This window comes from Pelodiscus sinensis, chromosome 16 (assembly GCF_049634645.1).
Source record: "Pelodiscus sinensis isolate JC-2024 chromosome 16, ASM4963464v1, whole genome shotgun sequence".
Taxonomy (NCBI): Eukaryota; Metazoa; Chordata; order Testudines; family Trionychidae; genus Pelodiscus; species Pelodiscus sinensis.
Window position 1 is genome coordinate 13,228,315 of NC_134726.1, and position 27,457 is coordinate 13,255,771.

Here is a 27,457-nt window from a genome sequence, read left to right on the forward strand (position 1 = left end):
ATTTAAATAATTGCCGCTTCATTTACTCATTCCACAAGGCATAACGGGGTGGTCGACAAGGGCTTCCCTTGTCGACCACGGAGCGTCCAAACTACCGCGCTGTGCCGCCAAACAGCGATCAGCACAACGCGGCTACAATTTTGATGTAAATGAAGTGGAGATTATTTAAATCGCCACTTCATTTCCCTATGTCTAGAAAGCTCGTCTACAGGGTTCCGTTGACGGAGCCACGTAGTCTAGACATACCCACAGTGTCTGCCTTCAACATGTTTCTACTGGTCTGAAAGCTTTTACTTGATATTCCTTATATATACAATGGGGAATAGCAGTTGAACTGGTAAAAATTCAAACTTGTAGAAATTTCACCCCCAAACTTAATCTAAATAAGGAAATTCCATAAGGCCTTATTTTCCTTTTGCCCTGCACAAAGACTCACTGTCATGTGACTGTTTCCATTTAAGTTGCTTGGACATAACATGGCACTTTCTACATGCTTCTGTCTTTTATCTCACTGAGAAGGCAAAATGCTGCCCTTTATCTTCACATGCCAGTTCTACTCAGAGGTCAGTGGAAGTATCTCAAGAGCACCATGCACTATTTCACAATTCTGTGAGCATGCAGTGCAGCCACCATTGTTAGCTAGAGAATGGGCGCAGGGTGTCCAGCTTTCCCATTTGGACAGGAGAGTTTTGTACTGCAGGTTGTAGCCAACAACAGGTTTTCATTGTGATTATTAGAGCTGTGTAATATTTAAATAAATCTAATGTTAAATACAAGCTCTCTGCTTTCTAGTAAAGAGAACATTGCAGTGGGCATGATTCTTTTCCTTTGGACCATAAAACTGGGATTCTGGACTAAAGAGGATTGAGATGCTTCAGCTCCACAGTAAGGCTGGCTTTGTAGCCACAACTTTATATGCCACGAGTTTGTGTGCAAGAAAAATCTCATTGCCCCAACCCCCTGCTTAAAGAAATTAACGGCATAAAATCAGCTACTGAGATTGCTATTATGTATTGCAACATGACTTTTAAATGTGCATGGACTGGGTTCTCATCCTTACTCATGCTGGACAACATCTGAGCCCCCTGCACTCTACCACACACTTAAATTTCTTAAAGATACTCTCATCTGGCATCCCCCAATCTCTTTCCTTGAACCTTCCTCCTTCCCCCAGGAGCAATGCAACAGTACCTCTTAGAAATGTAAGTTGCTTTCATGGTCCTGGTGATTTATTACTGTTTAATTCATGAATTTGTTCTAAACACTCTTGTACCGAATTACCAATGTGGGACGGACAGTAAGGTAGATCTGGAAACATTGGTACCAGGTCTGCTACTGAACTCAGCATCTGCAGACTGAGCTTGCTGTTTCTTCCAGAAAGAATACTGAGGTTGTGTATTTAAAATCCAAAGTTTGGAGAAAAACTGGCTTCCTCTAGCAATCTGTTCTAGAAGATCTATTTCTACAATGACCAGACCTGGACACTATTGCAAATGAGATCTCATTTACTCTGTGCACCAGGTTAGATCACAGAAATCTCCATGGGATTGGCTCCAGTGCGCTGGTCATGTCACTGATGCCCACTTTCTTGCTCTCAAAGGCTCCCCGATACACTGTCCTGATAGGCCAGAAGCTCTGGTCTCCCACCAGCAAAGGAACAGAGTTGGGATTGCCATCCCACTGCAGAGCAACACAGACACTGAACCAAACTCAGTTCCAGGAGAGCTCAGCTATAAGGGCTCAGCACCCAGGAAACCAACACACCAAAGGGACCAAAATCCCAAACTAATTTGGGTAAGACAGTTGAGAAAGTTTTACCCTGTGTAAAAGATGAGAAAACTCATAAAGTCTTCCCCCATTTTGCACAGTGGTTATCCTCCCCCGTTCCCACCCCTCTAATAATTATTTACAGTGGGTCTGACAATGAATAAAAGTGCTGTATTAAGTACAAAAAGTAGGATTTAAAGTGGTTACAAGTGAAAACAGTCAGAGCAAAGCAAGTTACTAAATTAAAACAAACAAAAATACCAGCTAGTTCTAATCCACTAAGAAACTTGTTACATGCATATTCGTGTCCTAAGCATCTGTTCTTATCTCCAGTAAAAAGCTTCATGTCAGAGTTGATGTTTGCTCAATGTTAGAGAAGAAACAGGAGACCCAGGAGCGGATGGGATAAATGGAACTGCTTTATTGCCCAGGCATGTTTACCTCGGACATTTGACACAACATCTGAGTGGCAACAAATTGGCAACAATTACATCCTTTTATTTGAAACAAAAGACAGGATTATGCAGCACTTTAAAGACTAACAAGATGGTTTATTAGGTGATGAGCTTTCGTGGGCCAGACCCACTTCCTCAGATCAATTTGTGGAAGAAAATTGGCACAACCATATATACCAAAGGTATACAATCAAAAAAAAAAGTGAACACATATAAAATTGACAAATCAGATTTTAGAACAGAGGGGCAGGGAGATGAGGGAAGGTTAGTGTCTGAGAGGTAATGACATTAGGGGTGATAATTGGGGAAGCTATCTTTGTAATGGGTGAGATAATTAGCATCTTTAAGACTCATACCTAAATTGTCAAATTTAAGTATTAATAACAGTTCTGAGGCTTCTCTTTGAAGTCTGGAGTTAAAATCTCTTTGAAGCAATATGCATGTTTTAAGGTCATTGAGAGAATGGTCAGTCTGCTTAAAATGGCAAGCAACAGTTTTCTCTCTATGAAACAGCCTGATGTCTGTTTTATGTGCATTGATTCTTTGGCGAGAAGTTTGTCCAATGTCTGAGAAGTTTGTCCAATGTACATAGCAGACGGACACTTTAGGCACATGATGGCATAAATTATATTTTTGGATGAACAGGAATATTTGTTCTTGATCTTGTAACTGGCATGGTTAGGTCCAATAATGGTGTCAGCAGAGTAAATATGTGGACAAAGCTGGCACCGGGGTTTGTTGCAAAGGAAAGTTCCAGGGTTGGTATTAGTGTGGTATGTCCTGTGGTTGTTGGTAAGAATCATCCTGAGATTAGGTGGTTGTCTATAGGAGACTATGGGTCTGTCTCCCAAAGCCTCTTGGAGGGTAGTATCCTGTTCCAGTATAGGTTGTAGTTTATTGATAATGCGTTGGATGGATTTAAGTTGGGGGCTATAAGTGATAACAAGTGGTGTTCTGTTGTTGGTTTTCTTGGGTCTGTCTTGAAGTAGATGGTTTCTGGGTATTTGGCTCTTTCAATTTGTTTTTTTATTTCTCCAGGTAGGTAATTGAGGTTTATAAATGCTTGGTAGGGATCCTGAAGTTTCTGGTCTCTGTCAGTGGGATTAGAGCAGATACGATTGTATCTAAGGGCTTGGCTATAGTTGATGGATCATATGGTGTGTCCTGGATGGGAGATGGAGGCATGTAGGTAACTGTAGGAGTCAGTGGGTTTTCTGAAGAGAGTGGTGTCTAATTTACCATTGGTCATTTGTACTGTGGTGTCCAGGAAATGGATCTCTCATGTAGAATGAGCCAGGCTGAGATTGATAGTGGGGTGTAGGTTGTTAAGATATCTGTGGAATGCATCCAGTGTTTCTTGGCCATGGGTCCAGATCATAAAGATGTCATCGATGTAGCATAAGTAGAGAAGGGGTAAAAGGGGACGGGATCTGAGGAAACATTGTTCTAAGTCAGCCATAAAGATGTTAGCGTACTGTGGGGCCATTCGGGTACCCATAGCTGTGCCGATGATCTGGAGGTATAAGTTGTCCCCAAATTGGAAATAATTGTGAGAACAAAGTTACATAGGTCTGCTATCAGATTGGCAGTGATATCCTCTGGGATGGTGTTTCTAATTGCTTGTAATCCGTCTTCATGTGGGATGGGGGCGGCCCATGAGCCCAGACGAACTAGGCAGTTGCCTACAGCGCCGCTGGCCGGTGCACCCCGTGATGATGTTACGGCCATTGATGTCACGGCCGTGCGGGGGGGGGGGGGGGGACGCCAGCTGCCACAGGTGGCCTCGGGCTGCTCCTGTGTGGTATATTGGTGTAGAGAGCTTCTATATCCATGGTAGCAAGGATGGCATTATTAGGGAGGTTATAGAGTTTTGTAGTTTTCTCAGGAAGTCAGTAGTATCTCAGAGACAGCTGGGAGTGTTGGTTGCGTAGGGTTTGAGAAGAGAGCTGGATAATCCAGCCGATACCTGAGATAATGGGGTATCTGGGGTGTCCAGGTTTATGGATTTTGGGAAGCAGATAGAACAATCCTGGTTGGGGTTCAGAAGGTGTTTCTGTGTGGATTTGGTCCTGAGTAGAGGTCAGGAGTTCTTTAAGGAGACAGTGTAGTTTCTTTTGGTATTCTGAAGTGGGATCAGAGGAGAGAGGTTTGTAAAATGTGGTGTTGAAGAGTTGTCTAGTTGCCTCCTGGTCATAGTCGGACTTATACATAATGACCACAGCACATCCTTTGTCAGTTGGTTTGATTATAATGTCCGGGTTGTTTTTGAGACTCTGGATAGCATAGTGTTCAGCGCGACTGAGATTGTATGTCACTTGTTGTTTGTGAATAATGTCAGTCTGTACATTGTTGCGGAAGCATTGTATATAGAATTGTTTTTCTTTTGGTGTTCATAGGGGGTATCTGGTTGGTCAAATTGATGTTCATTGATAGTTTGGAAATATTCTCATAGGCAGAGGCGGCAAAAGAAAGCCTCAAGGTCACCACAAAATTGAATCCAGTTCGTGGGGGAGGTGGGGCAGAAAGAAAGACCCTGGAATAAGACAGACTCTTTTGCTGGGTTGAGTTTGTAGCTAGAGAGGTTAACAATATCATCCGGTGGGCTGAGGTAGTTGCTGTTGTACCCTGTGGTGTGGAGCAATTTAGAAAGTTTACTGTCTTTTCTTTTTTGTAGGGAATAAAAGTACGTATAATAGATTTCTTGTCTGGTGGAACAAAAGTCTTGTGAAGTGTTATTTAGCGTGGAAGTCCCGGTGCCCACTTTGTCCACATATTTACTCTGCTGACACCATTATTGGACCTAACCATGCCAGTTAAAAGATCAAGAACAAATATTCCTGTTCATCCAGAAATATAATTTATGCTATCATGTGCCTAAAGTGTCCGTCTGCTATGTGCAATGGACAAACTTCTCAGACACTTCGCCAAAGAATCAATGCACATAAAACAGACATCAGGCTGTTTCACAGAGAGAAAACTGTTGCTTGCCAATTTATCCAGACTGACCATTCTCTCAATGACCATAAAACATACATAATGCTTCAAAGAGATTTTAACTCCAGACTTCAAAGAGAAGCCTCAGAACTTTCATTAATGCTTAAATTTGACAATTTAGGTATGGGTCTTAACAAAGATGCTAATTATCTCACCCATTACAAAGATAGCTTCCCCAATTATCACCCCTAATGTCATTACCTCTCAGACACTAACCTTCTCTCCTCCCCCCACCCCTCTGTTCTAAAATCTGATTTGTCAATTTTATGTGTGTTCACTTTTTTTTTATTGTATCCTTTTGGTATATATGGTCGTGCCAATTTTCTTCCACAAATTGATCTGAGGAAGTGGGTCTGGCCCACGAAAGCTCATCACCTAATAAACCATCTTGTTAGTCTAAAGTGCTGCATAGTCCTGTCTTTTGTTTCAGCTAAACCAGACTAACACAGCTGCATCTCGATCACTATCCTTTTATCTATTTTAGTATGTTAATTCACACATCTATCACTACTTTCCCTAAACCTTATTTAGTAATGTTAGCTCCTATGCAATGAATATTATTAAGTAGGTAATGAATACGGTTGAGCCCGCCCCTGTTCGTTGTTTACTGGTTTTTAGTTGAATCAGCATTGCGTCTTAATCAGCAGCTTATAGGGAGGGGGAAAGCACTTCAACCCTGAAAATGTTTTTACAGACAAGTGCGAAGACAAAACAAGACACTGTTCAGTTCAACCATCTTTCAAGGCTGCCAAGACAAAGGGGGAAAGCATGTTTAAAGGCCAATAGCAATGCCTATTCTGGCTAGACCCCTTATCCACTGAAGTATAGTTATCCCAGATCCCTATTAATTTTTACATGTCCCAACACTCTCGTTTCAGACTACAGCTTTTCCAGAGTTCTTTGTGGTCAGGTATCCTCTTGGAGTGGGTCAGGCAGTTTCAGAGGCCAGCTGAAGAAAAGGGCTGATTGCTTCTGATTAAATAGATTTTCTCCCAAGGTGGGGACCTTTTGGTCAGCACCCCCCATCCCTATGGAATAATACCAGATTCAAGATGGGATTCTAGTATCAGGCATGTATTTCTAGGATAAACCACAGTTTTGGCTTATAGGACCAACAGAACCATTCATAGGTTGTTAGTTTGAGTAGTGAGTCACTAAGGGTATGTCTATACTGCCACCCTAGTTCGAACTAGGGTGGCTAATGTAGGCATTCGAACTTGCAAATGAAGCCTGGGATTTAAATATCCCGGGCTTCATTTGCATGTTCCCGGGTGCCGCCATTTTTAAATACCCCGTAGTTCAAATTACCTGCCCACGGCTGCACGCAGCACGGACTAGGTAGTTCGAATGAAAGCTCCTAATTCAAACTACCGTTAAACCTCCTTGAAGGAGGAATAATGGTAGTTTGAATTAGGAGCTTTAATTCGAACTACCTAGTCTGTGCTGCGTGTAGCCGCGGGCAGGTAGTTTGAACTACGGGGTATTTAAAAATGGTGGTGCCCGGGAACATGCAAATGAAGCCCGGGATATTTAAATCCTGGGCTTCATTTGCAAGTTTGAATGCCTACATTAGCCACCCTAGTTTGAACTAGGGTGGCAATGTAGACATACCCTCAGTACTTGAAGTATCATTAATGGCCCTCATTTGCACATTTAGAATTATAAATAGACTAACTGGCCGATTCTCCTCCTCCCAATCTCCCATGGCCAGCCTTGCTCCCGTAGGCTGCCCCCCTCCCCTGATCTCCCCCGACCAGCTCTGCTTCCCACTGATGGTCCCTCCCCATATCCCCCAGCCAGCCCCGCTACCCCCGACTCCTCCCCCGACCAGCTCTGCTTCCCACCAGCCACCCCTCCCCTGATTTCCCCCAGCCAGCCCCACTGCCCTCACCCCTCCCAGCTCTGCTTCCAGGCCCCTCCCCCTTCCTCCCATGCAGCCCCACTCCCCTCCTGGCTGGTTCCCCTCCCCCCCAACATCCGATCAAGTGTGTCGGGGGTTTTTTTTTTAGAGACTATCTGGTAACCATAGCCGTAGGGGGCGTGAGCCGTTGTGCGTGTGGGGGTGGGGTGAGTCCTGGATGGCGTAGGGGGCCGCAGGTGGTGGGCATGTGACCTATGGTGGGCGGGCTGCCCCTGCAGCGCAGCGGGTTATTTTTTATTTTTACAGGTTGAGTTCAGGCCCAATCAGGTCCAAAAATACCTTAAAACCTTCTCCTGGAGGAAAGGTTATCCCATGGAAAGTTTGGTTGCAGTAGGTCTTATAGTGTCCAAGTTATCAGAGCACAAACATAGAAACATTCTTTTTTATATATTAGATTCACACTTCGTATTTCTAACTTCATATACAAGAAAGATACATGCACAAAAATAGAATATACAGATTCAGCAGTAACTGTAAAATTGGTATGTTGCATGACCTGTTTTACATAAAGCATGAAGCATGGGGAGGAATGACATTCTAGTTCAGGGGTGAGCAAAAGATCCTCTGCAGGCCAGATCCGGCCCACCAAGCAGGTTAATCTGGCCCTCAGAAGCCCTACCACTCTCCTGCCCCAAGGCTAATCAGGACCTAGGGACGGGGGAGTGCTCAGTGCTTAAGAATCAACCTTGGCAGTTGACTCTAAGCACTGGAGGGCAGGGAGTGAGAGAGTTCACACTCCCCCCGCCTCCAGGCCAATCAGGGCTTGGGGGCAGGGGGAAGCACATAAAGTCTCCTCCCACCCTGCCTCTGCTATGGAAGGAGTGCACTGCACTTATAAACTTGCAGGACAGTGGTAGGGTGGGAGGGTACTTTGTGTGCTCCCCTCACCTCCCAAGCCCTGGTTGGAGTGGGGGAGGGGTTAGCACATGAAGTCTCTTCCTGCCCTGCAAGGGGCTCGGCACTTAGAGTCACCCACCAGCTGCTGCTCAGCTGGCACTCCTTTGCAGGGCTGGGGCAGACTTCACATGCTTTCTCTCCAGTCCTGATTGACCTGAGGGGGAGGGGAGGAATATGAAGACTCCTCCCACTGCCAGAGGCACAGGTGCCTAGAGGGAACTGCCATCTGTCAGAACACATGCCAGTTCTCTCTGTGGGGGGAGGGAGGAGTAAAGACTTCATGTGCTCCCCCAGCCCCACACCAATCAGGGTCTGTGGGGGAGGAAGCATGGAAGTGTCCTGGCCCCGCCCCTAGTAAAAAATTATTGCCCACCCCTGTTCTAGTTCCTAACACTCTGAGGGTATGTCTAGACTACATTCCTCTGTCGGCAGAGGTATGTAAAATAGGCTATCCGACATAGTCAATGAAGTGAGGTTTTAAATATCCCCGGCTTCATTAAAATAAAAATGGCCGCCCTGCTGTGCCAGCTCAGCTGATTGTCGGCATAGCGCAGCAGTCAAGATGAGGATCAGTCAACAGGGGAAGCCTTTGTCAATCGCTCCCTTATGCCTCGTGAAACGAGGTTTACAGGAGCGGTCGACAAAGGCTTCCCCTGTCGACCAATCTGCGTCTTGACTGCTGCACTATGCCGAAATCAGCTGAGCCAGCACAGCACAGTGGCTGTTTTCATTTTAATGAAGTCGGGGATATTTAAATCCCCGCTTCATTGACTATGTCGGATAGCCTATTTTACATGCCTCTGCTGACAGAGGCATGTAGTCTAGACATACCCTAAAGGTAATTTAATTCATACAATGAAGGGTTGTTTTTTTCCCAATTTTTCTCATGGCAAGCACTATGCCAAAAATTTTGCCAGGAATTTGTTCATCAGTGACAACATGTCTATCTTGGAATCCATAAAATAAATTATACAAGGTTCAGGGTAATGATTATCCAGTAACACATTTGTATTTGGAAGTATTTGGTCTCTTACCAGCACTTCTGAAGGGTTACTATGCCCGTCGATGTCGTCGCTTTTAGAAAGTGAGAAAATGAGCATGCAATACAATTAAAAGGTGGCGAATAAAAGCCCACTCTTCTCCCATAGAAGTCAGTGGGAGTTTTGCCATCATCCACCCAGATAGGATCACACCATTAGCCCTCTCCATTCAGATGTAGCTCAGTTAAACTCAGCTCTTCCCAACAGACTTCACAAAGTTCATATTAATTCAACTTGAAAATCCTTAAGGTTGTAACATCAAAGAACACATCTAAAAACTTGTCATTATGTGTTTTGGAAAACAGATTTTGTGGATTTGATAAGGCTATGCTAAGAGCACAGAGGCAAAAAAAAAATCTACTTGCACAGCCCTTGCCTCTTTGCTGTATTACGTTCGTTCACGGGGATCAAGTGCTTTCAGTTTCTAGTCATAAGACATCACACAGGAAAAAAGAATCCATTTTGTATCATTGTGCAGGTGATATCAAATGATTTGCCACATTTTTTATTGTAAAAAAGGAAGTAATTTGCATATAGTCAGGGGAACATAATAGACATTTGCAGATGTCTTAACAAAGGTCAACTTTAGTGTTATTGGAGACTTGGTTATTTGTAAAAGCGACAAGGAGTCCTGTAGCACCTTATAGACTAACATCTGCTAGTCTATAAGGTGTTACAGGACTCCTTGTCGCTTTTGCAGATCCAGACTAACATGGCTACCTCTCTGATACTTGGTTATTTGTCTAAACCTTAAGAAACAGTCAGGATCCAAATTCAGATCAAACACCTAGGCAGTGAGAAGAGGGAAGTCTCTTAAGAACACTTGGTGTAAGTCATGTCCTTCTTTCCTTCTTACATCCCCTGTCCAGCTGCTCTTTCCTGTCACTCCCATTTCATCTGGGACTTTCCCTCAACATTGACTTGTTCTGGAAATAGGTGCCCATCCACACAATTTTTAGTGGTGCAAACTAACTGCTCATTCCCAGTGCTTCTTTCGGGAAATGAGCCAGTTGAGGCTAACACACCCATAGTCAAATGTGAGTCTTTTAGGAACTGATTTGTGTGGGAACAGATTCACTAAATAGCCTTTTTACAGCATGAGGTAGAAAACTATTATGACAAAGAAAATGTTTTCTTGACAGCAGGACTATCTATCTCCTTCTGGCTCACTGTAGAGCTTCTGTATAGAACAATTCTCTACGTGCCTGGTTCAGTTCTAAAATACTTGTAGAACTGTCCACTGGAGGCAGCTGTACCACCAAGGGAGGGGCCAGTAGGCTGGGGCTTTGCCATCTTGTCTACCAGCACACCTGCAAGTAGCCCCCTTGCCCCAAACCCTTTCCCCTCTTCCAGCCCTTGGCCACAGTGCTGGTGAGGGGGTGGGGGAGGGGTGAGAGAGAATAGGCCTCAGGCAGACTGAGGGAGGCCCGTTGTGGGGAGGAACAGGCCCTGGGTGGCCTGGGGGGTGGCTTGGGAGTGGAAGAACAGGCCTTGGGCAGGCTGAGGGATATCAGTGGGGGGGGGGGGGTAGGGAGGAGGAAGAACAGGCATTGTGCAGGGTGGGGGGTGTCAGGGTGGGGGAGAACAGACCTTGGGTGGACTGGAGGAGTGGCCGGGGGGGAGGAGGAGAACAGCCCCCTGGCCCTATGCCTCCTGCCTCCCCTTACTCTCCCACACACATGACAAAGGCCCTGCCCTGAATCACCCAGGCTACACTAGGTAAGTCTGCTTGGATATGTCTACACTACAGCGCTAATTCGAACTAGCGCAGCTAGACTTAAAAACTAGTTCGAATTAGCATTTTGCTAATTTGAACTAGCGCATCCACACAGAGTGGACCCTGAACTGGGGTTAAGGATGGCCGGAAGCAGTGCTGGCAGGGCATCAGATGAGGACTTAGAGCGTGGAGCTGCTGTCTCAGGCTAGCCGAGGGCTGTGCTTAAAGGGTCCCAACCCCCACCCCAGACAGACAGTTCTCAGGGGTTCCCCACTTGCAAACCAGTCCTGGCTTGGAGTGCCCAGAGTGCCCACACTCGGTACATCACAGCACTCGGACATCAGCCTTGATTTTCATGCAAACCTGCTCCTGGGTGGCCAGGCTGGCAGCTATCCTGCCCTAGACAGCCACTTTCCTGTGCCTAGTGCGGAGGTTGTGGATGAGGTCCACGATGTCTGCACTAGACCAGGCAGGTGCCCACCTCTTGCGGTCCTGGGCAGGCTCCCGGGAGCCGCCAGCCTGGACCCGGGAAGAGGGCGAGGGCTGGGGGGCATCGGGTGGCTGGCTCGAGCCGTGCTAGGTGCAGGGTCTGCTGGCTGGGTGCTGGCAGGCTTGCACCTGGCACGGGCACCGTAGCCAGCCCGTGCCCCTTTAAGGGCTCCGGGGCCGGGAGGGGGGGCAATAGAGTTTCCCTGGTGTTGGCCAGAGTGGCCACCAGGGAAAGCTGGGGAGGGCTAGCCTCCCACTAGTTCAAATTAAGTGGCTACACAGCCCTTAATTCGAACTGGTTAGTTCGAACTAGGCTTAGTTCTCGTGGAATGAGGTTTACCTAGTTCGAACTAAGCGCTCCGCTAGTTCGAATTAAGTTCGAACTAGCGGAGCGCTAGTGTAGCGCCTATCAAAGTTAATTCGAACTAACGTCTGTTAGTTCGAATTAACTTTGTAGTGTAGACATACCCCCAGTTGCAAATATTTTTGTTTAGAAAACTAAAGGGCCATTCATTGGGGCCATTCATTCATCAGTCCTGCTCTGGATAGCTGTCATACGGATGCTGGCTGATGAATCTGAAAGTGAATAGAATATGCTGGTTTTCATTGTTAATCGAGAGCAAAAATAAGATTCTGGATTTTCAGCTTCATTTTGGAAGATCTGGCATGTATTTTTACAGCCCTTCCACAGGACCTACTTCAGATGCTTCAGGGAACCCAGTCTGCAATACACAGAAGGTTCAGGCATCTACAAAATTCAGGAGGAGCTTCTTTCAAACCTACACCTATAAAACACTTAAAAGATGCACAATCACATTTTTGAAAGAGAAACTGCTCTGAACAAGTGATTTCTGTCAACTGCATATTAATGAGTGAACCTAACTCCAACATCTGAAAACATACTGGAACAAATTATCAAACAATCTGTAAGCACCTAGAGGCTAATAAGGAGGTAAGGAATAGCCAGCATGCATTTATCAAGAACAAATCATACCAAACCAACTTAATTTCCTTCTTGAAACTGGAGGGGAGGGGAAGAGTTGACATGATAGCTAGATTATAAGAAAGGATTTTGACAGTCCCATATGACATTCTTATAATCCAACCAGAAAAATGTGGTCTAGATGAAGTTACTCTAAGATGAGTACACAAACCATACTCAAATAGTGATAGAAATGTAGCCGTGTTAGTCTGGGGTAGTTGAAGCAAAATGCAGGACAATGTAGCACTTTAAAGACTAACAAGATGGTTTATTAGACGATGAGCTTTCGTGGGCCAGACCCACTTCCTCAGAGAAGTGGGTCTGGCCCACGAAAGCTCATCGTCTAATAAACCATCTTGTTAGTCTTTAAAGTGCTACATTGTCCTGCATTTTGCTTCATACTCAAATAGTAGCTATCAATGGTTTTCAGTTTAAATTGGGAAGGCATATCTACTGGTGTCCCACAGGAGGTCAGTATTGGGTTCAGTACTTTTCATTAATGACTTGGACAACAGTGGAGAATATGCTTATAACATTTGCAGAACAAGATTAGAATTCGAAAAAACTTTGACAAATGGAAGAATTTGGTCTGAATTCAATACGATGAAATTCAATAGAAACCAGTGCAAAGTACACTTCACTTAGTAAGGAAAAATCAAATTCAAAGTTATAAAATGGGGAATAACTAGCAAGATTGTAGTACTGCTGGAAAGGATCTCCAGATAAAAGTGGATCATAAATTGAATATGAGCCAACAATAAGATACAATTGTGAAAAGGCTAATATCCTAGGGTATATGATATGTAAGACCCGGGAGGTAATTTTTCCTCTCTGCTCCATACTGTGTCCATTGCATGCTACACTTTAGAGAAGATATAGACAAATTGGATGGATGGAGTCCAGAGGAAAGCAAGAAAAATAAAATTTAGGAAAATCTTACCCATGAGGAAAGGTTTTAAAAAAATTGAACGTTTAGAGTCTTGAGAAGTCTCAAGAGACCTGATAAGTCTTTAGATATATTAAGGGCATTTACAAGGAGACAAGTGATCAGTTCTCTATATCTACTGAAGGCAGACAAGAAATAATAGGGCTAAACTGTATCAAGGGAGATTTAAATTAATTAAGAGAAACTTTCTAACTAGAAAGGTAATTAGACTCGAAACTAGTCATCCAAGGAAGGTTGTAGAATTCTCATATTTTGTAGGCTTGAAAGAACAGGTTGGACAAACATATCCACGAAGGTCTAGGTGGCTCTCAACTTTTCAGGATCCCTTTCAGGAGTCTGATCTGGCTTGAGTAACCCCGATAGTCTCACTTCACTTAAAGTGCCATCTTACAAAATCAGACATGAAAAAACAAAAGTGACAAAGCACAATAGTACTAAATTCTTATTTTTTCATTTTTACCATAACATTATAAAATCAGTATAAATATAAATATTGTACTTACATTTCAGTGTCTACTGTATAATATGTAGAACAGTAATGTATAAAATACAAGTCAATGTATAACATTTGAGTACTGATTTTTGTACTGATTTTGCTAGTGCTTTTCATGTACCTTGTTATAAAACTGGGCAAATATGTTGATATACCTCCTGAAAGACCTTTGTGTACCCCTCAGGTACACATCCCCCTGGTTGAAACTACAGGTCTGGGTTTATTTAGTCCTGCTGAAGTGTGGCAAGTTAGACGTGAGGATTAAAAATTTTGTGTTGACAGCATGAACAAGCATTAGTAGCTTCCTGAGTGTCACCTAGCTGAACTGGGGAGAATTGTGGAGCTTGTTTATCTCCAAATAAGATAACTTCTAAAATTATTGTGTTACGAGTGACATGAATTACTAAAGGATATTTGCCTGAATCTGGCAATTAGTCCTTCTGAAAGAGAAAGGACTACACATCTGGAAAGAGGCATCAGCATGCAACTGGAGGAAGGCAGCAGGCTTTTACAAACTGTATTCAAGAGGAAAAAATATTTAATATCTGCAAGAATTTTGTAAGCCAAAAATCTGTACTGTTGTGCTTCCACTAGGGGGGGCACAATAGTCAAAATCTACCAGAGGTCTTGCTGCAGTATAGCTATAAATCAGGTACAAAGAGACTGTCCCAGAAAAACATAACTATTGAATTGTCCAGGGTCTAAGTTACTTGCAACAAAGGTAATTTCAAGTTTTTCCTTCCCTATTTCTTTACCCCCAAGGTCCTCTTGGATCTTGCTGGGCTTAACAGTAACTTCTTATGAAGACTCTTAATTTTTTTAGTCACTTTGTAAGAGAAACTAAAAGCTTTTCAAAGTGCTGCCCGATTCTTCATGGAAGTGAATCATTTTCAAGGTTCTCCTAGGCAGAGATTCACAGGAGAAGGGCAACACCCCTTTAAGTGCCAACTTCAGCAGCAATAGCATAAACGGAAAACACATGTTGATGTGCCATTTCTAGAAGTTAAGAAATCTTTGTCCTAGACAAAACCCTGCTTTCTTAGTCTCTCCCCTTCTTTGCTGGAAAATCAATTGCTCTCCCTCCAACAGTGTAGCGATCCCTGTCCTCTCCCACTCTCCACTAAATCCCGACTGGAAGCTGGCTTGTAAAACCTTTATTTCAAAATAAAATGCATCTCGCACATATCCCTCCCCCCCAAACCCTAAGGCTACTCACAGGCTGAGTGTGGCCACAGGAGCTGCCCAGAGCCGAGCAATGCAGATCCAAGGGGAAGATGCTGTGGGTTGTTTTGAAGGTCTGACTTCTGCTCTCTCCAGCCCTCCCTCCCTGGATGAATGATGTCAGAAGCAAACTGGGTGTGGAAAGAAAATAATTTTCAAAAGTACCTCTCAACTGCCTGGAAATGCGTGGAGGAGGTGGGGAAACCTGGAACAAACCTTTCCTGCCTGCTTCAATCTGCAAACACACAAAGATGGTTAGGTCTCCCTTTCCTAAGCGCTAATAGGTAGGATCGGCTTCCAAACTCTTCATATTGGGGGCCACAGATAGCTCCTGAGAACTAGAATTTCTAATTTCTTCTCCACTGAAAATTGTCAGTCTAATAAACTGGCTTTGTCCAAGAGGAATAAAAAAAGGGGATGCTACTGTAACCACCCCTGAGATTAGGGAGAGTGAACAGAAGAGTCCCTTTTAAAAAACGTTCCCTTTTTAAAACACTGTGGCATTTGGAAAGTAGTTTCTGTGGTTTAGAGGGGAGTCTTTCAAGCATATACACACCTGGAAGTACCCAAATGTCTTCCAGGGGAACAACTCAGCTGATACTTACCTAGTTTTACAACTGGCTACCTAAAAGCACTAGGGGGGAAGTCAGTAGAAATTAAATTTGCATACAGACAATGCCTTGTTCATACTGCTCTGGGTGCTCTGTATACTATACACTGAAATGTAAGTATGTATTCCAATCAATTCATTTATTATTATATAGTAAAAACGAGAAAGCAAGCATGCTGTGACACTCTGGCTGTGTCTACATTGGTGCGATCTTGCGCCAAAGCAGCCGCTCTGGCGCAAAAACATGCTGCCTGTCTACACTGGCGGGGAGTTCTTGTGCAAGAACACTGATGTTCTAATGTGTGAAATCAGTGTTTCTTGCACAAGAACTATGATGCTCCCACTCAGGAATAAGCCCTCTTGTGCAACGGTCCTTGGACAAGTGGGGAGTGCAGATAGGCAACATGAATTTCTTGCGCAAGAAAGCCCGATGGTTAAAATGGCCATCAGAGCTTTCTTGCGCAAGAGAGCGTCTACACTGGCATGGATGCTCTTGCACAAAAGCAAAGCTCTTGCGCAAAGGCATGCGCCAGTGTAGACGCTCTCTTGCGCAAATACTTGAATGCAAGAACTCTTGCATTAAAGAGTATTTGCGCAAGATCATGTTAATGTAGACGTAGCCTCTGTGTTTCTGCTTACAAAATCAGAAAGGTGGGGGAAAGGGGATTTTCAGTCCAGCAAAGCCATAATGAGTTGATCCTCCCCAATACAGTCCTCTGCTGATATCAGCTGACTAGGTTGCCCTATGCACCTGTTGTTAGAAGGGGTGGGGGGAGATGTTGTATTTTTCCTGGCCCTGTTTGGAATGAATGAATGCCTGATTTGAGCTTCAACACCTGTAAGTGCAAACTATGTCACTCCTTCCTTCTGCTCCTCCAGTCAGGTCTACCAACAGCTCCCTCCCCTGGTCAGGACTACAAACCTTCGTCTCCTTGCCAGCCCCATTCTCTACCTCAGTGGTCACCAACCAGTAGATTGGGATCTACTGGTAGATCTTGGGCCTCTAACAGGTGATCTTGACCGGTTTGGCCAAGAGGCTATCAAGTGTCGGCACTTCAACTGCCTCTCTCCCCACTGCTGTGCATCTCCTTCCCTTTGCCTTGGAGCTGTTCCCCTATCTCCACAGAATGGAGAGGGTGCACAGGACTTGGGAGTTTGCTGGCTGCTTTTGAGAGTGGGGCAGGGGCAGGGTAGGGATGAACCTGCCTTAACCCTACTGCACCATCTCCCAAGAGTCTGTGGTAAGCAGTGTCCATCTGGAGCCTGCATCCTGAATCCCTGTCATGTACCCTCTCCTGCACCTCAAGCCCCTGACCTAGCTCTGAGCCCTCCTAGACCCAAACTCCGTTATAGAGCCTTACCCTGAACCCAACCCCTGCTCCCCAACCCCTGCCCCAGGCTCAGCTCAGAGCCGTTCTTACACTCCAAATACCAAGAGCAAAGCCTGTTCCTCAACTCTTTGCCCCTGGCTGATGAAAGGGAGGAAGAATGCGGGAAGGAGGAAGGATGCAATGATAAGAACATAAGAACATAAGAACGGCCGTACTGGGTCAGACCAAAGGTCCTTCTAGCCCAGTATCCTGTCTACCAACAGTGGCCAGCACCAGGTGCCCCAGAGAGGGAGGACCGAAGACAATGATCAAGCGATTTGTCTCCTGCCATCCCTCTCCAGCCTCTGACAGACAGAGGCCAAGGACACCATTTTATCCCCTGGCTAATAGCCTTTTATGGACCTAACCTCCATGAAATTATCTAGCTTCTCTTTAAACTCTATTATAGTCCTAGCCTTCACAGCCTCCTCTGGCAAGGAGTTCCACAGGTTGACTACACGCTGTGTGAAGAAGAACTTTCTTTTATTAGTTTTAAACCTGCTCCCCATTAATTTCATTTGGTGTGCTCTAGTTCTTCTATTTAGGGAACTAATAAATAACTTTTCTTTATCGGCCTTCTCCACACCACTCATGATTTTATAGACCTCTATCATATCCCCCCACAGTCTCCTCTTTTCTAAACTGAAAAGTCCCAGTCGCTTTAACCTCTCCTCATATGGGACCCGTTCCAAACCCCTAATCATTTTAGTTGCCCTTTTCTGAACCCTTTCCAAGCCCAAAATATCTTTTTTGAGGTGAGGAGACCACATCTGTACACAGTATTCATGATCAAGGACAGGGCCTCAGAAAAGGGGCACAAAGGAGACATTCAAAGGTGTTTGAGGTAGATCCTGGATTTCACTTAAATTAAAAATGTGATCTTGTGCTTAAAAAGGTTGCCCAGGGCAGCCTCAGTGTGCTTCCTTGCCCTTCCCTAGACACAACCTGACTGCTGGGGAAAAGCTACTTTAGTGTCTCTTGATTCAAAGGCGCTTTTGATATACCCCCAATAACTCTGCCCCAGAACCTGCATGGGACATATCAAAAGCATATTTGAATCAAGAGACACTACAGTAGCTTTTCCCCAGCAGGCAGGCTGGCTGTAGGGAAGGGCCAGGGACCCCTGGAAGGGAGAAGACAGGAATGGGAAAGGCTTGCTGCTCTTAGGTTTCATTGATTTTCTGGGGAAGAAAAGTGTAATCGCGCCCCCGTGGGGGGGAGGGGTGCGTGGGTCTGACGTCCCTGGTCCTTCCCTTTCCCCAGTCTTGGGACATCTGGCCTTCTGAAGCCGGGCAGCTCAGCCCCTTTTGGCTGAAAACTTTAATCACTGATCCAGATGTCACGCCTAGTTTGGTCTCCACTTGGGACGGAGGAGAAAGGGGGGCCCGGGCCCGCCCTCACTCGCAGGCCTCAGCCCAGGGCCCTAAGGACTCAGACTGCCAGGCAGTCCCAGTCCGGCTGACGGGGTTGTGCCCCTAAACGCGCCAGCCCATGGGCTTGGTTCACTGCCCTGCCCTGGGCTACTTCCTTTCTCCTCCTGGCTAAGTCTTACCAGATCCCTCCGGTCTCTCCAGGGAGGTGGCTCTGGGCGTCTACTCCTCTCCTGGTGAGCCCGCTCCCCCTTGCCTGCCTCCCCCTCTCTCTGCTGCCCGGCGGGTTTTAAAGTTCCTGCTGCCCCCGAACGCCGGCATACGCCCCGCCCTCTGCGCCGGTCGGCTGGAAGTTCTGCCCCTCCCCCTTCCAGCGGTCACCGCGGCATTCCCCAGCCATGCCGCGGCTCGGGAGCATCCGGCGCACGGCCGGTAGATGCTCTCCGGCAGCGTCAATAGGGCGCTTGCCCCCCTGGGCTCAGTGCGGGGTCTCGGCACCCCGTCACACAAAGGAAGAACAGCAGAAAGGGGCTGCACTTGGAGCTCTCCCAGCTGGGAGGTGCCAGAGCTACTGCACATGAGATGAGAGTCTCCTATCTTCTCTCCCTAGCCTGAGGTTGCAGCAGGAGGGAGAGCCCCTCCCTGGCATATGGAGCAACAGCAAGCAGAGGCTTGCCTCAGGGTCAACCCAGCAGGAAGTAAAAACCTGTCCTGAGCAGCAGGCAAAGCTGAGCTCCCAGGGACAGACACTGAGAAGTGTGGGAGATGCTGTGCAGCTAACATGCAAGGTAACTCAGAGTGTGTCTAGACTACAGGGTTTTTTTGAAAAAAGTGGCCTTTTTTCGAAAAAACTTTACCTGTATCTAGACTACCGTCGCATTCTGTCAACAGTAAATAGAAAGAATGCAGCGGTTTTGTGGACAGCGGTAAACCTCATTCTAAGAGGAATAACGCCTGTTTTCGGAAGTCATCTTTCAAAAAAGGCGCTATTGCATGAAAACAGGGCTTTTTCAATAGAGAACGTCTAGACTCTCTTTCAAAAAAGCAAGACACTTTTTCAAAAAAATTTCTTGTTGTCTAGATGCTCTTTTTCGAAAGAGGCTTGCAGTCTAGATGCAGCCTCAGTGAGACTTCAGCCTCCCACCACCTGACCCAGTCAGAGAGCCCTGAATGAAGGATCTGCAGTTCTCTGTCAGCTGATCCCACTTCCTGCCCCCAAAGGGAGGGAGAAAGGGGGCTGAAATGGCACTGGTGCAAGACTGTCTTGGGCCAAGTTGTTGATCATTTACATTCTGGCTTCTTCCCTGTACGATAAAGGGTGTTGCAGTCCCCTCCTCCCCTAAATGATGTTAAAGTGCCACTCCGTTACACTCACACATGCCTCTGTGGCTATACAACTTCACAAGCCTTTTTAGCTGCATAGAATTCTTCTTCAGATCGGCAAAAGCTTCTCTCTTTCTCTCTCTCCCCCTCCCCCCAACAAACCTTGGTCCAATTAACAATATCGCCTCACCTATACTTGTCTCCACCAGCACTGCATAAATGGATTGTATTTTTCAAAAGCTGAAGTATCTTCTATATTCCATTTTAGGAAAAATTCCCTGTAGTAGAGAGTTACAGTTTTATTTAAGGAAAACAAGCAGCATCATAGATCATAGTGACTGATCCACTGAGCAATCACTTGTCAGGAACTGCTCAATTCTATTAACCCTAGTGACCTTAAACAACTGCCCAAAGCAGCACCTCCTGCTGTTTGCCTGGTATGGCGAGGGGCACTGTGTGGGAGGGGCACAAGGGGTCACATGCAATGTTCCTTGTAAGCTGTGCAATTGTGCAGGCACTCAGGAGAGATTCAATAGCTGCCCAGCTTATTAGCAGAATGCCCACAGCTAGGTTTTTTGTTTCTATTGATGATGCACTTTCACCCATGCACATAAAAATGTATTCCACACGTAGATGGAAAAAAATCCACACATGGATAGAAAAGATTTGAGGAAACATTGGTCATATGCTGTGGGCAGGAGCCTAGAGGGGACTAGAGGAGGCAGATGTGTGCATCAGGACTCACCAGCAGGGGAAGTGGAGCAAGGCAGCCCAGCTCATTCTACTCTGCTCTCATGGCTGTGATATTTGGGGGATGGGTGGGATTTCCCTTGCACTCCCCAATAGGAAGTGAAGTGACTCAGCAGGTGGATCAAAATGAGCTGGGGCCACCTTGCTCTACTTCCACCACCACTGCTGGTGAGCACGTGAAGTGGCCGGATCTCTGCAGCCAGCACAGGCCCCCTCTTCCCCAACCCCACTAGTCCCCTGGGCCTCCTTGGTTGGGAGGAAGGGATGGGGAGAAGTGGGGCCGGGGGCAGAGGGGTGTTGTCTCAGCTGTTCCCTGGCTGGGGTGATCACATGGCCAGTGGTCTCTGCTCACAAGTCATGGTCCTTGAAAGCATCCTCAAAGAAGAGTCACTTTAATGGTTAGCGCTATTATGGAATAGCGCGTCCACACTGATTGGATGCTATCTCGCATTTAAGGCCACCCAGAACCAGTTCAGGCAGGACATTGTCAGTAGTTACTTCCTGGAGCTGCTGCCAGAGGCTATCTGAGACGCATGCTTAAAGGGGGACCCCGTACAGCCATTTCTCAGGTTCTTATCCTGCTTGCCTACCTCTCTGAGGGTCAGCAAAGCATTTCCACTGTGTGCTCTAGTTGTCCTGTGTTTGGACACCACAGCACTCCTTGTTATGGAGCTGGAGCTGCCTCTGGGCATGTGAAGGCCCCTGAGTGTTATGCTGCAGTTTCTGCAGGCTGCCCTGCAGGAACACGACCCCAAGCTGTTTCAGGAAACCCTCAGCATGTGTCTGGGAGTGCAGCTCTTTCAAACACATCCCACTGTGGAGCATTGTTTCTGGCGGCTGGACACCAGTGCTGACTGATGGGACCAGCTCATCATGGAGCAGTGGGATGACCAGCAGTGGCTCCAGAATTTGCATATGAGGAAGGAGACATTCCTGGAGCTGTGTGCCTGAGTTGCCCCTGCCCTCACATGACGGAATACGCAGATGAGACCACCATCCCCTGGAGAAGTGGGTTGCCATCATGATTTGGAAGCTGGCCACACCGGACAGTTACCAATCCATCAGGAACCAGTTTGGTGTGGGAAAGTCGACAGGGCCCTCGTCATGCAGGTATGGTGCTCTTGGGCTGAATTCCCAGGAGTGTGAGTGGTGGGGGGGAGTACTGGAAAGGGGGACCCTAGGGAAAGGGATGGTTGGGGATGGGGGTGAAAGCCCCATCCTCGGGTGGTGTCTGGGTCATTGTTGCTAGGCAGCTTTAGCACCCCACATCCAGAAACTTCTGGAACTGGGTGTCATAGTTTAGGGTCTGTCTCTGTTTCTGGGTTCAGACTCCATGGGCCAACAGGCAGGGCAGCTGCTTTTCAAAGGGCCTTGAGCCCTGTGTGAGCTGAGAGAAGCTGATAATGATTAATAATAGCATAAATGAAACATTGTACGCACAGACTTTATCTAATGGGACTTTTGCTGCTGCATCTTCTTGCACGTTTCTTTGACGTTTACATCATAACTGATAAAATACGCACATTTAGGCTGTCTTCTGTCACTCCTGTGGCAGGGGCGGGGAATGTGGGGATGTAGGGGTGCAGGAGTTTGGATTGTGGTACATGAGGGGCTCAGGGCTGGGGGCTTGATGTACAATGGGCTCAGGGCACAGGTTTGGTGTGTGTGTGTGGTGCAGGAATGTTACGGCAGGGGACTGGGGATGTGAGGGTGCAGGAGTATGGAGATTTCAGGTGAGGGGCTCAGGGTAGGGGGCGCACGTGAATAATGGGCTCAGGGCTGGGATGTGTGGAGGCGTGCAGGAGTGTTATGATGCTGCAGCCAGATGGGAGCTTATTGGCCAGGCTTCATTTTTAAATAATGTAAAATATGTCCAAGTAAAATGGTTTCAACATTGTCTTTATTTGTGGTGGGATTGAGGCCCCATAGAAAAATTAGTTGGGGACCACACAAGTAAGTAGCAAAAAACAACTCCTCCAGAAACCTCCAACCTTCACTGATGTGGCCTCCAACTGAGGCACCTCACTCTCCTGATACTCCAGCCTTGGCAAGGGGCAGGACAGAAGGGCAAGGAAGACTGTCCTGGGGTGGGGACAAAAATGGGGGGGTCCAGTGTGCAGGACAGAGCTGCCAGTGAGTGGAATAGGGATGGAGGTGCAGAATCTGGATGGAAGGTCGGGTGCAGGAGCAAACTGGGAGTAGGTGCCTGGCCAGGTGGAAGGAGGCAGGAGCAGGGTGCAGGTGGGTGCCTTTCTACCCCTTCTTTGAGGCCCTGCCCCTGTTCCTCCCCTTCTCTAAGACCTCACCCTGCTCACATCATCCCCCTTCATCTGTGCTTTTTATAGTTGGGAACAATATTTGCCCTTTTCCAGTCTTCTGGAATCTCCCCTGTCTGCCATGATTTTTCAAAGTTCATAGCTAAAGGCTCAGATACCTCCTCTATCAGCTCCTTGAGTATCCTGGGATGCATTTCATCAGGACCTGGTGACTTGCTGACATCTAACTTTCCTAAGTGATTTTTAATGTAGAATCAATTTTTACTCAGTCAGAGGTTACAGAAAGAAGCTAACAAAAGGATTGAAGTGGTCTTGAGAGGAAGAAAATTAGTGCAAATTCCACCTGGCACATCCCAAAAAGTGCCTGGAATTCTGCAATTTGCTGTGCACGAATTGGAGACTGCTGTAATGCTGGAAAATCCAGGTGCTACAGTTGCACCTGGTGGGCTAGCAGTTCCACCTGAATTTGTTAGTCACTGGCTCCAGTATGAGTTTAGGAGTACAGGTAAAAAACCTAACAAGGGAGGATGTTATATTGAAACCTCACACCGTCTTTGTGAAGGGACAAACAGAGTAGTGGATAAAATCAGTGCCAACTCAGGTTTCAGCAGCTACGACTAAAGAAAGAGATGGTGTCATAGTGCCACTTGACTTTGAAGGATTCCTCTCTTAGTGCTGTGGAGAAGAGGACTGCTGAAATTATCAGTATCGAAGCATATAAGGCTTTTGCTGTTCATGACCTAGACTTTGGAAGAGGTTCAGAGTGACACATATAATTGAACTTACACATAATTTACCTTTTAAAGAAAGAACTAGAAGGATTTCACCTTCAGATTTTGAAGATCTATGTCAGCATCTATGTGATTTGGTGGCCCTTGGAGTGATTGAGGAAATCTGTAGCCTAGAGGCATTGCCTGTGATGCTGGTGGGAAAGAAGACAGAATACTTTCTGTTTCTTCTCTATTCTAAAAAGCTTTTTTATAAGGTTTTATGTCATTCAGTCAAGGTGCTGGAAATTAATTAACAGCCTCATAAAATGGCAGACACTCAATCATTTAGACAAAAAATAAATAATAATTTTTGGACCTGATGGTAAGTTTTAATCATTCCCTTTAAGATATTTTACCTTCCCTGACATACCACAGTGAATGAATTCTCTCTTAATGGGAGCTAGTCCAACCAGCTAGTTCTGGAAAAAAAAATGTTTTAAGAAGTTGTCAAAGGTTCTTAAATTTATTCTATACATATATCTCCTTATGTGTTGGAGGGAGTTATCTTATATACTAATTACTCCCTTTGGTCACATGCAAATGTTCTTTATTTCACGTAGGAGCCTCTTCACTATCAATTAATAGAATAATATTTATGTTGTGGAAATTTTGTCTAACACACTAGAGAGGCAGTAATTACAGAACTGTAACAGGCACAACGTGGGCAGCAATACATTCTTGAAGGGACACTGATGGAAAAAACCTTAACTAGTACCCCAGGTTCAGAACAATTGCAAAAAAAAAAGTGTACATGTTTAAACCATTAAAAGGCCAATTTTAAAGGTTCTCACATGACAAAGCTAGTCATATTGCACCACTCAGTCATGAAACTCCTGCAGTCAATCAGTAAGAATTTAATCCTTTGGTTATATAAGTGCAACCATCATAGCTTTGAAAAGCTGCAATGTGTATTGGACTTATTCCTTGTCTCTTCTTCCCAATCTATTCTGAGTTCTACAGCCAAAACCTCCAGGGAGGCTAAAAAAAGAATGGTCACAGGTATTAAATATATGGAGATATACCTATCTCATAGAACTTGAAGGGACCTTGAAAGGTCATCAAGTCCAGTTCCCTGCAATTGAGCCCATCACCCTGCACTCCCCAAGCAAATGCCCTATCCACAAGTACACTCCAGAACTCACCCCATCTCCCTGCCTTCATGATGTCCATTATCCTGCCTTCTTAATGTGGGAGCTAGCTCCAACCCTGGGGCAGCTGGTGTTGGCTGTCCAGCTGCTGCCTCAATGGGTGCCGTGGGGCAGGGACTTGAGTCCATTATCCTGTGCTCCAGACACTGATGCCCTATCCCCTAGGCCACTCCTGAACCCACACCACCTCCCTGCCTTCAGCAGGCTCCTTTTCCTGCTTTCCTAATGCAGGTGCCAGCTCCATCCCTGGGGCAGCCTATGTTGGCTGTCTAGCCATTCCCCAGGGTGGACGGAGGGACTCAAGTCCCCAACCCTACGCTCTCCATGCAAATTCCCTATCCCCTAGGCCTCTCCAGAACCTACCCCACCTCCCTACCATCAGGGCATTCTCTCCCACACTCCAAACCCCTTGGTCCAAGACCAAAGCCTGCACCACAGTCTTCTCCCCTAACCTGGTGAAAGTGAATGAAATTTGGAGAGGAAGGGGGATGATGTGAGCAGGGTGAGGTCTTAGAGAAGGGGAGGAACAGGGGCAGGGCCTCAAAGAAGGGGTAGAAAGGAAGTGGGGCAAAGGTAATTGGGTTTGAGGTAGATCTTACATTGCACTGAAATTGAAAAAGTGATCTTGTGGTTAAAAAGGTTGGAGACCACTGATCTAGCCCAATATTCTGTCTTCTGATGGTGGCCAGGGCCAGGTGCCCCAGAGGAATGAAAAGAACAGGTAATCATCAAGTGAGTCATCCTCTTCACCTCTGGGCCGCCCTGCCGGCAACCTTCTCCTCAGTCTCCATCCCTGCTCCACGGCTGCTGCGAGCGCCTACGTCTGCGGAGCTTCACCAAACGAACACTCAGGTCCCAGCGTTCGCTACCCCCATACCTTCCCCCAAACAGAAAGTTCTGCCAGGCTCGCAGCAACACATCCAAAAGAAGCACCAGAGGTGCAGAGTGCTGTGGTGTCCCAAGTGAGGGCAACCAGAGCATACAGAGAAAAAAATGCTATGCTGTCCCTCAGTGAGGTAGGCAAGCAAGCAGGGAAACCTGAGAACTGGCTGTCCAGGGAGGTCCTTGTAAGCACAGGCCTTAGATAGCCTCAGGCAGCAACCACACAAAGTAACTCCTGACCTGATGCCCTGCAGCAACCGGTTTCAGCTGGCCTTAAATGCGATTCAGCATCCAATCAGTCTGGACACTCTATTTCAAAATAGCAAAATGCTATTACAAAATGCATTTTGTGTGTAGATGCGTTATTTCGAAATAAGATATTTTGAAATAACTCTGTATTGTAAACGTATCCTGTGACACTGCAAGAGCTACTATTGTGGACGTACTCCACCATCACAAGGTGCACAGTGGAGACACAACAGTGGTTTCCCTGCAGTGCTCTATGAGCAGCACTGTAACTGTGTAGACATGGCCTACAGAGTTTGGCAATTTCACATTCATGTAGATGGGAGTTGTGTGTCTTCCACTGATTTTCTCTGCCAGTATAGACTTGGCCTAATATAATGCAGCAACATGGTTGTGCTAATTTTCCTTTTACTTGTCATGCAGATTTACAGAAATGAAAAGGATGGATCTTGTGTGTTCTTTTGCAAAGTGTCCCTTTTGTGTTAATGCTGTAAGTACTTTAAGAATCCTAGTAAAATTCTCACACAAACCGCCAAGACAAACTGAAGCTTTATCCCTGGAAATGTTATTACTGGATCAGACAAAGCTATTTGCTAGTGAAATGATCTTATTCTTAAGAAGTCCAACTTTTTACAGGCAGTATTTCTGAGGATGACTTAGGCTTTGTCTATACTACACAGCTTTTAGAGACATGGCTGTGTCAACACGGCCATGTTGCTAAAAACTGGGTAACAGGGGTTGAAGGAAGTGCTGAGACTTACTGGTACTCTGGGATCCTTAGGCAGAGTGGGGGTAGCTCTGGGTCTCTGGGGTGGCAGGGCCTTGGGTTGAAGGAGTGGGTATAGAAGAGCAGATGATTCCAGCCAGGGCTTCATGGCCGCTGCTACAGGAGCCCTGGGGTTGCAGCAGCAGCTGGGCCCCCTGGGGCTCCACTGGCCATCTGAAAGGCCCAGGGCCCCCAGCCACTGCAATGGCAGTCGCAGTGGTTGGCACCCCACAAGCCTTTTAAATCTCTGGGCCCTGGGGCAGTGCTGGTGGATCCTATGGCAGGGCTGCCAATGGTGGTGGGAGGGGCCCTGAGATGGATAGGAGGAGTGCTGGCCTGCACTTGGTGACCAAAGAGTTAAACTCAGGTAGCTGTAAACTGTTGGCAGGGGGCCAGAAGAAACAATGGGACACAATGCTGAAATCTAAATCCTGCTGCTCTTTCTCTTTGTGTGAGTTCTAAGTTAGTAGCTAGAGGAACAAGATGAAATAATCAAGCAGAATTACTGTACCTACAAGAAATACTGGCATGGAAATGGAATGGGCCTTGAGGTATGGATCAGTATGTGTCATAAGTAGAGGGGAAACATATATTTAGTCACAATCAGGTAATTTTTCTTTATTTTTCTGTTTAGTAAAACTTCTCTGTGTCAAATCCATGTGCCTTCCTCCCCCCCATTCATTATACCCAAGGGCTGTGTCTAGACTGGCCAGTTTTTCCAGAAAATCATCCGCTTTTCCGGAAAAACTTGCCAGCTGTCTACACTGGCTGCTTGAATTTCCGCAAAAGCACTGACTTCCTACTGTAAGAAATCAGTGCTTTTTGCGGAAATACTATGCTGCTCCCGTTCGGGCCAAAGTCCCTTTTGCGCAAAACTTTTGCACAAAAGGGCCAGTGTTGACAGCTGAGATTTGTTTTACGCAAAAAAGCCCTGATCGTGAAAATGGCGATCGGGGCTTTTTTGCCAAAAGCGCAGCTAGATTGGCCGCAGCCACTTTTCCGCAAAAAGTGCTTTTGCAGAAAA

At 46.2% G+C, this 27,457-nt stretch overlaps 1 protein-coding gene across 1 annotated transcript in view; it reads right to left on the reverse strand.

The window, feature by feature from the left end:
- EMP2 (epithelial membrane protein 2) overlaps positions 1 to 15,053 on the reverse strand; it is a 72,496-nt gene extending 57,443 nt beyond the window's left edge. The window contains exon 1 of the mRNA XM_075899292.1: positions 14,918 to 15,053. The gene's annotated coding sequence lies outside the window, so the exon portion shown is untranslated. The remainder of the gene's footprint in view (positions 1 to 14,917) is intronic.
- Between the last annotated feature and the right edge of the window lie 12,404 nt (positions 15,054 to 27,457).